At 45.4% G+C, this 17,229-nt stretch overlaps 1 protein-coding gene across 8 annotated transcripts in view; it reads right to left on the bottom strand.

The window, feature by feature from the left end:
- LOC120897247 overlaps positions 1-17,229 on the bottom strand; it is a 104,538-nt gene that overhangs the window by 63,274 nt on the left and 24,035 nt on the right. For 5 of the 8 annotated variants that reach the window (XM_040301963.1, XM_040301961.1, XM_040301969.1 and 2 more), the window contains exons 1-2: positions 7,402-7,671; positions 6,127-6,343 (exon numbers count right to left, since the gene is read on the bottom strand). The exons of 1 other annotated variant lie outside the window; for it this stretch is intronic. The gene's annotated coding sequence lies outside the window, so the exon portion shown is untranslated. Of the gene's footprint in view, positions 1-6,126; positions 6,344-7,320; positions 7,679-17,229 lie in introns of those variants that run through there. 2 more of the 8 variants (XM_040301964.1, XM_040301962.1) reach the window with 2 other exon arrangements.

Below are 17,229 nucleotides of genomic sequence, written 5' to 3' on the forward strand. Positions count from 1 at the left end.
GGGTGTTCGATCCATCTTGTAACCGATCTAACGCCCTGCTGCCCTGGCGGGTGAAACACGCAAACAGAACGAAACCACACAGAGTGTTCCGAAAAACTTAACCTACAAACCAATGACACGAAACATCTGACCGAAAACTGAAAACGTGAATATAGTGCGTTCCTTCTTAGGAGCGTGTAACAGTCAGCGGCTTGAAGATGATGCTGTATTCTTGAGCACACTTTGTAGACACACAGCGAGGCTTTATAAGTGATCCGCCACAGCCGCACACATACGCTCGCCCTGTGCTGACGATGATGACGATGACAACATCGGTCATCGATCGATGCATCAGGCCCCCGCATAAACATACATAATTGCAGTCGCTGTGTGTTTGGAGTACGTCACACATCGCGTGTGTGGATGTGGATGGATGTTTCATTTCCACATCACCGCTCTGTGAAAGCAGAGGGCAGTGTACGTTTGAACTCGCGGTGGCATTAGGGGATTGTTGTTTTTTCTTCTATTCTTCGGAAAAGTGATTTGCTAGCAAACAAGAGCTCTCCAGTGGGTCGTGGCTCTCGTTCTCCCCCTTCGCCATAGGGCCACTCAATCCACTTTGGCTCGTGTTGAACCGAAGCATAAGAAGTGAGGACATGAATCACATTTTTTCCGAAAACTTTTCCCGGTCATCCCTGGCATTCCTGCCGCGCTCAAATTTTCCCCCAAACAGCGAACGAAGCACGAGCGTGAAAGAATCACATAATCATGCATCAAAAATTGCTTAGTTTTATGCTTCCGAACATGGTCTCGCGAGGATGTCGCAACCAGAGTGGGAAGCGAGTGGGACCATTTCGTGAGAGAAAACACACTTTACGACCACTGCTGCGGGGCTAGTTTTATGTGTGAGTTGTGCTCCCCGCAAAGTGGAAATATTCATAATCGAAAACAGTGTCGTCACCACGATGTGGAAGGAAACGAACATGAGTGCGGCTTTTCCCTGCTGTCCACAGCTTCGTGTGTAAAAGGGCGTTGATCTTTTGAACTTACAAGAAAGAACAAGAGGAGTGCAGTAAGCTGACATTACTGGCTGGGAATTTTCAACAGTTGCAGGTTCATAATCTTGTCTGGAAATCGGCCCCCGAAAGAAGTACACAGTTTCGCAAGAAAGAAATACATAAAACCCCAAACTAGAATTGCGATCATATACGCAAATTTTACGCAAATAGTTTGCTCCACGGTCGCTCCAACACGTGGTTGCAAACGGATAACTGCTGACACGGGGCAACGTGGCTGAGAATGCTCTGCTGGTGCGCCTTGAAGCTGTTGACAGCCGGTTAAAGGTTACAGGCAGGTCTGTCAAGACGACGTAGTGGAAAAATACAGACACGCACACACATACCAACCAACAACATCGGCCGGTAAGCAAAACTGCCGTTTATGCTGACAGGGAGCTGTGGAGCTGTGGTTTCGATTGTCTCAAATTTGCTACATGAACCTGCTGACCTGGTCAAGAGCGTCGCGCCACAACAACGACCGTATGGCCTTTGGCGTGGTTTGTTTGTTTGTTGCGCATTTGTGTATTAAATTTCCTTTGCCAACACCGCCGGAAATTAAGCAAGCACCGGGCAAGACCATTTGCTGTCCTCGTTCTGTTCGTTTTCGTTTTATCAGGCTATACTAAGAAGAAAAAAATGTCACCGCACAGCACTAGATGGTGACGCCGTTCCAGAGTGACAAGTGAGTAACACCGATAGGAAGAAGTTACTCTCACACAGTCAGAGCGCACATGATACGATCTGCCTTTCTCCGTCAACGAGTCAGTTTGATACGATATTGTGTCACTTCGATTGGACCGTGTGCCTTATCTTTGCATGACATCCCTTCCACTGTGCTGATAACGGACGCGCGCCGTTATCAATCTTGTGACTAAAAAAAAGTCGAGCAATGTTGATACTGTTTCAGCACGGAAAGTTTGAGTACAGAGAGTGAAAGGAATGAAGGTTCTCTTGCAGGGAATGAACTTTCATTGAAAGTGGACCTAAAAACAGGCTGGCCTTTTGGTTGGGTTTGCTGCAAGTATGCGAGGTCTAGGTGGTCACGGTTGAATGATAACTCAAACCATACCAACGGGCGGGGGACATTCCCTTCGAAGTTATTAAAATAAACCAATCGTAAAAAAACGGTCACAGGAACAGCATAAACTTTCCGAGAATTATGCTAAAAGGTTTTTTTAGAAACTTTAACGCTGCAAACATTACGACCCTCCAAAACCCGATCGGCCACTAAACTCGGTACGCCGCGCATGCTGGTGAGTCACATTTGCCCTCGCGCACTCACACACACCCGCAAAAACACCCCATAATGTCACCCGCGTCCACCGAACCATGATTTATGCCCAACCGTCCCCCGTTCGGCGACCACCATTGGTACACGATGCGGGAAGTAAACTGCGCAAACTGTGCGCCCGCTTAAATGGCGTGTCCACCGCCATGGCTTTGAAACCGCCACAGCGAGGACAGCAAGCGCCGAAATGCTGGGAAGATGGTGTGGAAAGCAACAAAAAAAAAAAAGCCGGCCGGTTTTTGCTCATCGCGGGACCTAAAAATAAATTGCATGCGCTTGCGGTTATGTGCGTGGAAGGGGCGGCGCAGAAAAGCAGCGCAAGATGAGACGGGCAGACCCTGCGTGAACTCTTGGGTAAGTTTATCCTATCGGACTCGGCCCGTACACAATAGATCTGGTTGGAGCTGCTGAAGCCTTCCCTGCAGGACTCCGCAGCTGCCGGGAACGATGCAAAAGGCAGAGAGTGCTTTGCTGGGGCGAAACAACAGGCGACCCAACAGGCCTGGCCACGCAATGCCGGTGAGTGGGAGAAGGGACGGCAGAAGGGTGTGGTGTGATCGTGTCCGCACTAGACCGTGATCGGTGTACAAAAAGCGCCTCACGCGGGAGGACATTCACTCCGACGAGGCGGGCGCAGCCAGGGCGCGCAACGCAACTAATGCGCAACGCGCAGCGAGCGTGTCATGTGCGGTATTGGTACGCGCGCATTTTAATTAATGTCCACACGTACAGTTAGTGCCGTTGGTCGGGGTTGGTCTCCCCGCGCGACCACTAGAACAGAAGGGTGTGTGGATGTGTGCGTGTGTGTGAGTGTCTGCGCGATGGTTTCGGCAAATGGAACCAATCGAAAGCAGCTGTTGTACGAGCAACTCTGCTGTATGTTGGACGGCGTGGGGAGTTGTGGGTACGGATTTTTATTAGCATTTATTGCAGCTGGTATTCTCCCCCTCTCCGCTCCCCCCTCGTGCGCTTGTGACTCGCGGCGTTCGATACACCCTTTTAATTTATTTGTGCTTTATTAGAAACGCTATGGAAGAGCGAAGACAAATAATTAATAAATTGTTCAACTTAAGCTGCCAAGCCCAATTTGTAAAATTACAATTGGGGGATTGTTTTTTGTTCTTCTCTGTTCGATAAATCTTCACGTAAGATCCGACACACACATGTGCTCGCTTCAGTTCAATGATCTTTTTGGAACGATAAAGTGCCCTTGCCTGGAAGGAAAAGTCAGCCCCAAAGGTCGAAAAATTATTCCATTTCAGTTTGAAAAAATCACCTAAAATCCCACTCAAAAGTCAGAAAGAGATACACCAGAAACCGACCGAAATGTGCTGCGCAAGTTATCGCTCAGTTTGTCGAACTTTACGAACGCAGCAAAGAGCCAGGATGAAGCTGAGCAGAAGGAACAGACAGCAGTACAACATCAACAACAAAAAAACTCGTCCATATACGTCCACATCCGCCCGTACGTAAGCCACTTGATGCTGCACTCTGGCATGATGTCGTTCCCTTTCGATCAAGTGGTGCTATCGCGATGTCTTTAAATTTTACAGACAAACTTCCCGCAGATCAAAAACAACTCTGTCGAGGGACGCGGTGGCAGGACAATGGTGCGTTTTGATTCGGGCCTGCGTTGGAGAGCGTTAGCCTCGGTATTTCTCCGACAACTGGATCGACTGTTAGGATTATGGTTAATTTTTTTTCTTCATCTCCCTCTGCTTTTCGATGTTGTCCGCTCTTACATACATGCATTGCCGTACACCGTGTCCCCGTAGGCAAGCGCAATTACTTGCGCACATATGGAGCGGATGTCATCTGGCTAATCCGCTCACGATCGAACCATGAGTACGGTACCGGGCGGGGAGTCATTTTCTCAGCCACTCGGCACTTGGCTGCATACCTCCCGTTGGTGGTTGTATCCTTTCTGGCGCAAGAGTAAAGTTGAAGTATTTTTACTACGATACAGCTCTCACCAGGCTCTGTCGCTGTCCCCTCCGGACTGCCATGTTTGAAGTGGGCAGAAGCAAATCGGCTTACTTTGCCGCGACTCCACTGTATTCTGGTCTCCAGAGGGGGCAAAGGGAAAAAATAAATCAATCCAGACCGAAAATTGCGTCGTGTAGAGGATGCAGTCGGACTGTCGAGTGAACACAGCAGTGTGCACAACATAAGGGCCACCGCTACTTTTATTTTCCAGGGTTGCACGGCGAAAGGGTTTGCAAAGCTGGAACCAGTGTTCCAAGGGTGAAGCCTATTGCGTTCGCGAATCGCAACCACTGCCCCACTCGAGGACCAGGATCGAGGCAAGCTGCATGCAAATCAAGTCCATTCACGAATCAACTCGTTGGGGCTGAGCATTAAGGGTTGCGCGGTGCGCGAGACGAGACATTTGTGATGAGGAAGCGTTACTGACAGGAGCACCATTCGAGAAGGCAGTGGGGATTTGGGAACCACCGAGCACTGACAGTATACGGAGGGGTTGATATGAAAAAAGAAAACACACACACACACGCGTATTACTGGAGCTTAATTGAAATCTGCTCAAGTCCGCGCCGAAAAGGCCAGACGGACGAACGGGTTTTAATTGAAATGTTTTGTCTGGAGCCTTACAAATCTGGTGCTGGTCCAAAAATTGCAACGATAACTGTCGTCGTCGTCGTCGTCTGGCGTATCGAGGGCTGACGTACGCAAACAAAAACGCGAAAAGTAAAACTGCGTCCCTCGAGTTTGATTTCAATAGGCAGGTAGCGCAGAGCGGTCGGGCAGCTTCCCGTCCACTTGGTGGCAACGGTTATACTTCCAAACTGCGATAAAAAGGGCGATAAAGTATCTCAAGTTATGGGAGTGCGAAATTTGCAGACGTAGCAACTCGCACTGGGCGATCTGGGCGGACTGAGTCGGCTGAAAGTGAACCGATAGTTTATCTGGGCCTTCATTAACGTTCGTGCTGGAGGTGGATCCAAGGATGGTCGGTCACTGTGCAAAACGTCCTTCAAGCGCTGTATAAATTACAAAATACAATTTTCACGAGTCTCCACACAGACACAGACGCTCTTGAGGGTACTTCGTGACCCGTTTTTGTGCCCACTTATCCATCACCTGAGGAGAGATGATTTTTCGAGCCACAACAGCACAACAGGTACCGGGAGCGGGCAGACTCAGTGTTTGTCGCTCGTTTATGTTGGTACGAGAGGGGTTGTACAGCAGCAACAAACTTGGAATCTGTATTTACGTGGCAATGGTTTCCGAGCAAGGAAACCAAACAAACATTGGCAGACTTGGGACAAAATTTAATCTGCAGCTGTTTAAAGTTTCATACTTAGTGGTCCCCCAGCTCCCCGCATAGCCCTTGAACAACTTTGTCCCTTTGTCTGTGCGTGTGTTCTGGCGTAGGAGAATTGTGGGGTTTAAAACTTTGGCATCAGTATTCGGAACATGCCAGTTCCATTTATTTGTGCCCTGAGGATGATGCTACGCAATTGCGATGCAATGTGATGACTCTTAAGCAGTAAGGGTTAGAGTGAGAGATGGTGGGTGAAGAGCGGGGGTGGTGGCGTAGGACACATGACACATTCTACGAAACTGGCACCACTGCCTACACGCGGCCTCGGATTTGCCATCTTTGCATGGCGTACGGTGCGTCACCGTACGGTTCTCCGTCTGTTTCAGCCGGCGCAGCAATGCGTTTTGCAGAATTAATGAGCTTCGCACATGGGAACCCCCCAGAACGGGTCCAATATGGAACCGGAACGGACTTGCAAGAAAGCAGCTCACACGATGGCGCTTAACTTAAACACCTACCCGTTGGGAAGCTGGTCACGAGGAAATCACGACGCGCAACTGCTTTTCGCTGAACGTTGGCAGCGGAGGACAAGATTGTTTTACACGACTGTTTCGAACACTTTTTCCGCCTGTGGCGCCGGGCCAAGCCGGATGAGTATGTTTTTCACTATCACTTAAGATGGTAACCACACGAGCGGGTTTGTCTGCGTCACCACGCGCTCGATGCGTGCCTTTGCTGGAATAACGTGGGTGGAGAGAAAAAAAGAAACATGAAACAACAAAAAAGGGGTAAAACACAAACACTGTCACTGGACTGGAGATGAAATATTCTTCGTTAAACTTTCAAACCCCACACAAACAGACACAGACTGTCACGGTACACACTGTGGTTGAAACTGTGCGGAAATAACCGAACCAACCGCGCAGCATCCGGGACAAGAGGGCCTAGTTGCACCGTTGAGCCCGGTTTGCCGGTGGTTGCTGTTGTTATCTTAACGAGTATGATCTATGTGGCGGTCTAGAGCTTCACACTGCATGGCAGCACTTTCTTTGCTTTGCTTTGAAACGAACAGTTGTCTTACTCGCGAGAATGCCACATAGGGTGGGATGTATCTAACTGCCGAATGCCGCCTTCACAAAACTTCCATGATTTCTCGCAAGCCAGCCAGACAAACACGAAGGCAGCGCGGATTGAAACGAATCGGGGAGACGCACTCTACCGGCGTGTGGTAATTATTCGTACGCGAGAGGCAGGTGAGCCTTCCACGCAGGTAGCACACACGTTCACACATACACATGCACACACACATACACACACAGACACACGCACATACAGGCACAGCTTTACGACCCTTTCAGGGCTTGGGTTTCGAATTTCTCGATTCAACAATCCGGCTCGAGACGAATGTAGTGGGGGCCGCGTTCCGCCTTCCGGTGTAGCATCGGAGACCCTTCTTCAGTGCGTTTTGCTTGCCACTACGTCCTACCTCGCGATTCACGGTGGTCTCGCGGATAATATTGGTGCGGATCGGTTGAATGCTTCCCTAATGAACTAAATGTACAATTATCATTGCCGGCGCGCTAGAACGGACACTGGACGAAGAGCTCTCCGATGCTTTCTTGCCTTCAATGCCACGGTAAACGGTGGTAAACAGAACATTGAATCACATCACAGCGCAGCACACACACACACACACACACAGGTACACTCACTCGTGTAGGGCCGCAACACGCGATAGTGAATTCGGTGAGGTGATTCTCATTGCGTATACGCATGCATCCGTCAAACCATACCTGACTCTGACCGGAAACGCGTCCACAAGCCACGGTAAGTAATCGCGCGGACGCCACCCAATCGGCGAGCGTTGTTTCGGCGTATGTGTATGCAAGGGCCAGTGAGACGGAAACCTTTGGCACGGCTCGCAAAATGAATAATAAGTGCAACCGGCAACGACCGGGCCGGTGCGTTTTGAGCGTTTTGTACGCTTCTGTGCAGCGCGAAATGGAGGCTCGAAATGGTAATGCCGCGAACGAACGTACCCTCCGACGAACCGAACTGCGTAAAGATTTGGTTGAAACTGAGTGCGCTACCAGCCGGCGCTCTCACGCGGCAACCTGGCCAAGCGATGTCTCGCGAGAGTTAGGCCGTATTCTACTCGGTTCATGTTGCTGGGTATGAATGTTTTAGTGCATGTTTAATCGATGCATTAGTTTTACTGATAATAGTAATTTAAAAAACATTTTTTGTAAATTTGAAATTGTTAAAGTAAAATTTATACAGGAACACAATCATCGATAAATATTGCAATTTTGCCAAACATTCTAACACGAAGCATTTAAGTAAATATTTCATTTTTAAATCTAAATACGGAGTTTGGTTTTACTTTTTTGAAACGAAAACAATACTAATATTGGTATAAAAGTTACATAAAAGGTTTAAATTGGTAGTCAAAACAGAGCTTATTTCTAATAAAACATATTAAAATAAAGAAAAAGATGATAGAATTTAAAGAAAAAAACAACGACAATAACTAACATTTTAAGCACGTTTAGATGAACAATCTATTTAAAAAATATTAATGTAATGTAAAGAGGACATCGACGAGTTTGCTATAAAATTATAGTATTTCATTCATGTTGGCGTACTCATGCTAGAGCAGGCCATCGTGACAAGGCCCGGGCAACGATAGCTCTCCCTTGTCCCCATTTTTTGTAGTAGCCATGCCGATTATTAGCAAATGTGGCTCGCAAGTGACAATAATAACATTTCATAGTGTTTAGTTGTAGCGCTGTCTTATATCTTGAAGCTATCAACAAAAAGATGTATATGTTTTGAGAAATGGAGATGTTTTTGATTGGGAAACGGCCATGTATCTAACCTCTATGGCTTTAGTGGAATAATTTTGTGGTCAACACTTGCTTGCTACTGGCCATTAAGTCTAGCCAGTTTTATGTGTAGAATGCGTTAGAAAATATTATCTTGTTGGAGTGAATATATATAAAATATGTAATCTGGAACATATTTCATAAATTTTTGAGTAACTTCCTTTTTAAGTAGCATTTTTTCGTAGCAGGAGAATTTGCTAGAAAATATTATCATGTTGAAGTAAAGATATACAAAATATGTAATATGGAACATATTTTTTAAATGTTTGAATAACTCCTTTTTAAGTAGCATGTCCGAAGCCATTCATTTGATTGAAAAAGGATCTCATTTGGTAAATCCTAAGTAATTTTGTTTAAATTATCCCCGATTGTGTTTTTAAAATTTTAAATTGTTCTTGGTTACATCCTTTGGTTTTCTGTTAATAACAATTGTTGATGAAGATGCATTCATGAGACTGAATTTGTGTACGACGGGCACAATGTCAGAATCGTAGCTTTTAATTGTAGAATCCACAAAATATGTTTATAATGCTTCCAAATATTTGAACAAAGTAGAGCACATCCTTACACATTCTCATCCGCGAGCATAGAACAGCAACGCCGTTTTCTCATCTCTCCCGAGCTGCTCTTGGGCCTGAAGTCGAACACACTCGCGCGATGGTATAGAGGTGTGATGATAATGTGTTTCGCCGGTTCGCAGTTCCAAGAGAGCACAGAGAGAGAGAGAAAGAGAGAATGAGCATAATTCTAAGGGTGAGCGTACGGGCGCAGCATCGGGATGAATGAAAGTATGCGTGTGTTTTTGTACGAACCCATTTCCACCCATCACCCCATTGCGTTGTTGGCCAACCTTTTGCACCTTGTTCTTCACTCTCTCGCTCTTTCATGCTCTCGTTCTCTCCTTCTCGCTCTCTCGTTCAGGCCTTTGCGTTCCCTACTATATTTTGATCTTTCTTTTTCGATCGGGTGCAACATACTCTTTTGATTTCGAATTATTTTTCCTATGCTCGTCGCTTGCCTGTTTTCGGCAGACTCTTGCGCGTGAGCTTTTTTTTGTTTAATTCCAAAGTAGCAAAGACTGCTTCCATCTGCATCCCGTTCGTACACTTGGGCGTTTGAATGGTTTCGATTCTTTTCAATCGCCTCTAATGGCAAACTTGTGCCGCCACAGCAATTCAGGAAATAAAACGAGTCATTCTCAGCCGGCCAGCGTTGGTCTTCTTTCGAAGCGAGCAAGAAAAAGAAACGGATCGCTGCAAGCGAGAGAGAAACATGGGACGCACAGCAAAAAACAAAACAAAAATTATCTAGCGGATTAGGAGCGTGAAACGCTTCGATCGAGCGTGAGTCGAGTTCGCTTTCGTTCTAATATGTTGCTGCAGGAAAGATGCACACCACAAGACCACAGCCTTAGGATTCGTACGAGTTGAGCCCGTCTGGACGTTGTTGCTGTTGCTGTGTGGAATTTCTTTATGCGGTTAAAATAGCATTTTATGCTTCGCTGTTTGCCAGCAGCGCAGAGGTCATTGAAACACATGGATATGCAATTGTTCATCGCTATGCAGGGTGCGAGTAGACTCTTGCTTAGATACACTTTGGTTTTGTTTGGTTGTTGGTGCCCGGGTGGAAGTGTTGGCCGAGGAAGCTGATTTACTTATGCTAACCGTGTCGCGGAAACAGCGTCTGCACAATCGAAACATCAGGCGAAGGTAGCTTGATATTCAATATTGATACAAGAAGTGAAAAGAGCAGCAGGAAATGGGGCGCCAGAGCGACACAGTCTCGTTAGAAACGTGTTGGTGATTCAAATAAAGTTTATACATTTCATTCAATTGTAATGTGCAATCCTTGAGTTTTCTTTTAACACAAAATAATGGTTTATAACTTTTAAAAAGGTAATTAGTTAGCAAATTCTTCCGACGCTTCTATCAATATAAGAACGATAACTGTCTGTTCCAGAAATCTAGCATTTAAACGATAAAATCAACCATACCAGGCGCGACCCGACCCGGATAGGAAAATGCAAATTCATCATTCTACCCGATGCCCGCGCAACGATCCGATGTGCTGCGATCGTCGGGGATAGTGGGGTTGTTATTTTTTCACCAGTAAACGCAATCATTAGCATTGCTTTCGAAGGCATCGAATAATGGGAACGAATCGACCGGTACCCGTAGTCAGTTCGTTAAAAGACTCGCTTCATCGTTCGGCCCAAAGACTCCCGGAGTAGCGTAGAGACGCCCCGATCGGGAGACGTAGCGAAACGGCATCCAAAGCATAAAAGTGCAGTAACCTCTCACACATAGCGCGCCCTGTGTGCAAGTGGCCGGTCTCGCGTGGGGCTTCTTCGTGTTGGTGCCGTCCGCAGCGATCGTGATCGTGATCGCGATCTTTGGTGGTATTACTCATCCCCATGGCCGGTGGCCGGTGGATGCAGTTTCGTTTAGCAGCAGCCTGACCGGTTCAACAGGGCCACGTCGTCGGTTGGTGTGAAATGGGCAGTGTACAGTGAGTGCGACTAGGATCCACTGGGAATGGGACGGAGGATTAAATCGAAATCCCCCACTCACTGCAAAGCGTTTAAAAGTGCATTATTCACCTTTATGCAGCTTGGTGATTGTAAATGCTGAGCCAGCCTTTATAATTTTGAGCATTCACCTCTGTAACTGGCAATAAAACATAGGTATTAATCGCGTTAACTGTACCAATTTAAGGTATTTAAAAGCCTGAGGGCTTATATGCAAATGAAATCGCCTTCCAATGCATGAAATGAGCGAACGGATTGTTTTATTATGACACAATCATATTGCCAAAAGTGATTATTCCAATTTTGCCATGACAGTTCCTGCAAGAGATTAATGTGGTATACTATGCTGAAGGAATGAAGCATAGTCGGCATTTTGCGTGGACAGCATAATTATGCCTTCCGTTCTGCAAGGGCTACAAAACATATCGTCGTCCGACGGGAAGCCCTGAACTTCAAAGTTCGGCGCTTCAGGTAATCGCTCATCCTTTCCACCGTGTGCTACACAGTAGCGGCACCGTCTGTCGGGGGTAAGCAACTTTTTTGACATAACCCTCTACCAGCCTCATAAATCATTCAGCCAAAGGCTTCACAAATTATTTTACCAAAAGAAAACGAAAGTTTTGCGAACAACCACACACCCCTCGGGGGAAGCATTTTCATATCTAAACAGAATGAACTAATTTAACAGCTGAGCCAACGTAACCGTCGGATGAAAGCTCAGCATGAACTACTGTAGAGGAAATTCACACGAGAGCCATATTTCGTTGGATGGATTTGTACCAAAAACGAGTCAAAAGAAACGGATGGAAAAATAATTACCTCCTATCGGACGACGCAGCTTGGGTGTGATATTACATGACAGAATACAAACAAATAAAAACCCTTTAACAGACAGAACCTGTTATCCTTAACCCACTGACCGGGATAGGTACGAGCGTTTATCATTTCGCTCGAGGCCGCAATGTGACCGTCGCAGAGATGCAAAACGAAAACGCAAAGTGCATTGCCGATGCGAGAAGTGTAAACAGACGGATTTTTACGATATTTTGCCTTGTTTCGGAAACATGGTCCATTAAACGGATCGCATTACTGGGACCTGCGTCCAGTGAAGCCAAATTGAAAAGTGGAGCAATATTAACTTCTGCTTCCTTCGAGCACTGGTCCGTTGCGTCAAAAATTCAAACGTAGGATCATTCTTTTCAAAAGGACCACTTTTTTCATTGCTCGACTTGAGGCAACACTTTTTTGTTCCATACTTGGCTTTTAATGCGCTCCTAATGGTTTGCAGCAACCGGCCAGAAATCATCGAAAAGTCCAACGAGTGCTACCAGGCTAGGTAAACAAAACGAAAGTAGTAGCATGTAAAATGAAGCATCCTTGTGCTCGAGTGCTATCTTACATTGGCGCTTAATTTATGTACTTCAACTTTGCTCATAAATATTTAATGGAACAGTTCTGCTGGCCGCTGCTGGACCTGGTATCTGCCGGAGGTTGATGCTATGTTATTCGTGAGCGTACCGTTGGGTTGGTTTGCTAGTTTATTTTTTACTGAATGTTATTTCACCTGTATCCCTTTGAAAAAGCGAATAATTTCCTGTGCTTCTTTTGAAGGAAAAGCGTTTGAATGAATTGAAATTGGGGTGTCTCTCATTTCTAGGTATGGTTATGGGTTTATCAAGGAATAGAATACTACTGGCTAAGTATTCTTGATGACCAAATTCCTGGTATGAGATGCTAGTGCTATGAATGGACTATCAGGAAGAATTTTCTTAGAATTAATAGAAACGAATTTGAAGAAGATGGTAGCTAAGCGATATGTAATGTGGTTAGACAATTTGGCGTTTATAAAGATCGGCAAAGCCACTCAAATCGTTATACCAACAAAGAAGGAGGACGTTTATTCGAGCAACACAGATAGATTAACAATGTTTATGGTGAATCTATATCGTAATTTTAAAACCACCCTTTCTTAATATCATCAACGCTTGTGAAACATATTAAAGTACATCGAAATTGCAGATATTCCTACATTCTTATCAGATTTTTGTTGCCTATAGCATGCCTTTTCAGTAAGAAGCTGTCGGAAATTTCAGCTGGCCAATATATCGAATTTTGAAGTCATTTATATGAAATCGAACAGAAGCATAAAAAAATCAGAAAAAGTTAAAAGTCCTTACCGAGAAGGCAATCGACTATCGTATTCTTACAATTTTGTTTTTTTTTAGTCTCCACAAACACAAAGCTAACACTTTTTTCTTACGTTGAAGAAATTCTACGCCCGCTTCAGCTGAAACCGAAATGAAAGAAAATCTGTGCCTCTAATGCAGTGAAGAGTTTCGACGCTTCGTTCGAAAGGATTACACTCGCTATCGGAAGGTAGAGAAATTCAGTTTTTTTCTTTTTCTTGCTGCGGGCTTAACCGGACTCCACCGGGGTTGGCCACGGATGGATTGCATTTTTACTACCGGTTGCCGTTTTTCTCGCTCGGTTTATTTGTCTGCACACCCGTGGCATCGCGACTGGCCGATCGATTCGTTCGTTATTTCGTGGTTTTACAAGCTGATTTCCAAAGGCAAGCCGTGCCTCAAAAAAAAAAAACCTAGCTAACTCGCACACAGTGAGCTGCCTTTAAGCTTCTTAGCTCCATTGCATGTGGCTCAGAATGCAAACGGCAGAAGGCATTTCCATTCCGCTTCGCTTGCATCATTTACCATGAGCCTGCATAAGCCCTTTTTGCCCCTCTGTGGTGCGGCGTGTGAGGTAAACCAGCGATAGAGTGTTGGACGATTCTAAAGTAATTGCAATAGCTTGCCAGCTACACTTCAGTCCGTAGTAATCCAACGCTAAAGAGGAGCCGCTAAAGCGTTCCCCTCCCCGGTGAGGTATGGCTTTTAAAACAGTGTTTGCTGGCGATGGGCTGTTGTTGACGAGCAATTTATTGAATGTCCAGTCTTGTGTGTGAAGAAGAGGAGTCGTTTTAAGCCGAACAGTCCAGTGCAAGCACGAATCAACCTCCCATTTCTAGGAACAGTAGATTGAATTTGAAGTTGAAGAACTGTTGGCGCTCGAGCGAAGCTCCAAAAGTGTAAGCTTGATGATTGTTTTATGACCGGCCCCGGGGACGCCACCTACCTATGCAAACACACAGCAATGCAAACGCAAACATTTGGGCGCGTGGGTGCACAGATTCGCGAATCCTTCAGCACGCACGAGCACGCCACCATTAATCTTTTCCCGTTAATTTTCCACATCCACTATCGGACGTCCGGATGCGATTTCCTGCCCGGCTAATAACGGTCGGCATCCCGAGATGGCTTGCGTGGGAGGTAGCGAGTGACCACCACCTCCACCCGGGTTGGTTCTGGTTGATTAATGTTTGTAAAAACAGAAGTGAGGCAGGGGGGAGGGGGAACGCCAACGAATTATAAACATAACCCGTGGAGCTTATAAAACACACGTTTAAATATTGCGAAAAAGGGTTTGCTGCGAGCGTAGTCGGTGAATGGCGCTGACTGGCTCGGACAGAACTCAACGGCTCACGCGGGGTTTTGCTTTTCCCGCGAAACGGTGCTATGCGCGTGATTGCGCAAATAAATATGATCGCATCATCAACACCGCGGCAACACGGCAAGTCGCATTAGGTCGTGTGTCCAAGGGCACCCCGGGCCGGTGGGGAATTACTAATCGGGTTTTTACTCATCGCGCATCCGCTCACCGCGGTTGTGCTGCACGGGAGAGAGCATGCACTTCCGGTCACGTCACGGCGGCTTAAACGCGGCTTTGCGTAAGTGTCTTCTGGCCCGGCAGTGACTTTCTTATTGTGCTTATTGTGTTGTAGTAGCTGGTGAAATAGCGCATACTTATTAATAGCAACGATTAGTATGTGAGGTGTTTCCATTTTATTCTTACCATGTTGACTTTGTGGAAGAACAGTTTCATGATTCCATGATGGAATGTTGAACAGATTGGGGTTAATGTCATCTTACGCTGCAATTGGTTTATATTTTTAAAAAAATCGTGCATATAAACATAACAACTTATTGCCACAGTTCATTTGATTTCACGTGCTGCCCCGATACATATTATGCTTAGAAGCAGAGGAATAAACATTATCCGCACGTTTTCCATCGTCCCCAGACGCGACCCAACAAATACATCACAAAGATGACAGCCAGTGTCACACATGATCTGTATTATTTTCCCTCTGCATGAGAGCTAACCGAATACTCGCACATAAATGGCAAACATGTGCAATGACGTGCCCAACACATGCCGCCGGCTGCTTGCAGGCAGCGGAATATTAATTTCGCTTCGTTCCCATTTCCCCACCGATTCGAACGCCGAAAGGAGCATAACCCAAGCCTAAAGAGTGATGAAAGAGTCACCAAAAGATCGGTAGCTATGTTTTGGACATGCAGCGTGTTTCAGTGTATTCATCAAATGCGGCAAATACAACTCACCAAAAAATCCCCAAAATGTCACATTTAGCCCATGGCGTCATCTGCCGGAATCGGGGCGTTGGTCGGGGCGGCTTGACGATGACTGTCAACTTTGAAATCTGTCCAAGACTTCGATTCCAATCGCCAGTGACTATGGTTGAGTTTAGAAAAAAAAAGCCCCATACAACATAACGAGGCGCTGCATTTCATCGCTCACAACAATGCACCTTTGGAAGTGATTATGCTGAGTATAAATTTGTTAATATAATTTAACGCATGGTTAGGTGTGGTCGTTCTGGTGCGCAACCCGACAGTGGAACAGCAAGAGGAAGAAAAAATCATAAAAAATACTCGTACGAAAACAATCGGGAATTGTCATGGTGGTTGAATTTGGTTCGTATTTGAGCCGAGGGTTTTGTTTGGGCGCACAGTCACAGTGTAGGCACCTGGGTAAGGCGTGTGGCGATGTAATGTCGGCAAGATGTCGCCTACCGTATGTGTGTGTGTGAGAGAGACATACGGTGTTACATACCGGGACGGACCTACTCATAACGGAGCGTAAGGGTAAGTAATCGGCAACCATAAAATATGCATTCATGAATTGCTTCCACACGTTCGCCACCGTTGTCGTCCTGCATACCTCCTGCTGAATGAAAACGATCAAAATTATGAATACGCACACCGGCTCGCACAGAAAGGGGAAAATTAATTTCCGGCCAGTGCTTAACATGGTCAAACAAAAACACGCCTAACAACCACTGCCCGTTACATATGGACGTATTTTACACAGACATTTCATTTCATTCTTACTATGATTTGTACGAATCCGTGGTACAGGATTCTGTTATATTCTTACTTGCCATTCTCCTCTCGGCAAAAAGTTTTATACTTGCTGACAAGCAAATGCAAACCAGAGAGAGAGAAAAAGAGTTCTGTATAGACTTTTACAGAGCATGTCAACCCTGTCAAATATGTTGACTTTGTTATATTGGTGGTGTAGTATATTTACTTTTGCATTGTCGAAAGGTGATTGTTTTGCGTAACCTTTTCTAGCTAGAGCTAAAGTAGAGGCATTTTTTATGAAATGCTCTATTAACTCCTTTCATTAATTAATTCACTATATTAATTAAATTAAAACCGCCAAGATACCTTTGGCCTGCACTTTGCGATGCTAAATTAAAGAGTTTAACAAAATAATACGATACAAAGGCAAACGAATTATTCATTTTAAGTTTTATTTATGGCAGCCAAAACCATTCACTTACTTAACCAATTTATTGTTTAATATATTATATTTTATATTTGCAACTAGAAAAAAGAAACAGATACTAGATATAGATATTTCAATAAAAAAATCATCTTTTTAGCCTCCCTAATTCACCCATCACCGAATTATGGCGTCTGCATTACTAATGAGTGCCGCATTCTTTTGAAGAACCAACTTCGAATGCGTGCCATTACTCAGCAGCACTGTGAAAGAAGTTTGCTTCCACCCAAAAGCGTACGATCATAAAGCAGACGTATCAAGCGTGTGTCAATTGTTGGTAAAATCGTTAAAAAAATATCGTCTAGGAATGTGCAGTTTTAGAAAAGCCCTTAAAAGTGTGTACTGTGTATGTAAAAAAAAGAGGCATCGTCTTGCAGACGATCATCAAACGTGATGATTGCGGTAGGTGTAGAATTTAAAGTGACCCACTGTACACTGAAAATAGGCATACTTAAGGCAGCACGCGCAAAATCGAGCCAACATGATGCAGCGGCTGCCGTAAA

Source organism: Anopheles arabiensis, chromosome 2 (genome assembly GCF_016920715.1).
Source record: "Anopheles arabiensis isolate DONGOLA chromosome 2, AaraD3, whole genome shotgun sequence".
Lineage (NCBI taxonomy): Eukaryota > Metazoa > Arthropoda > Insecta > Diptera > Culicidae > Anopheles > Anopheles arabiensis.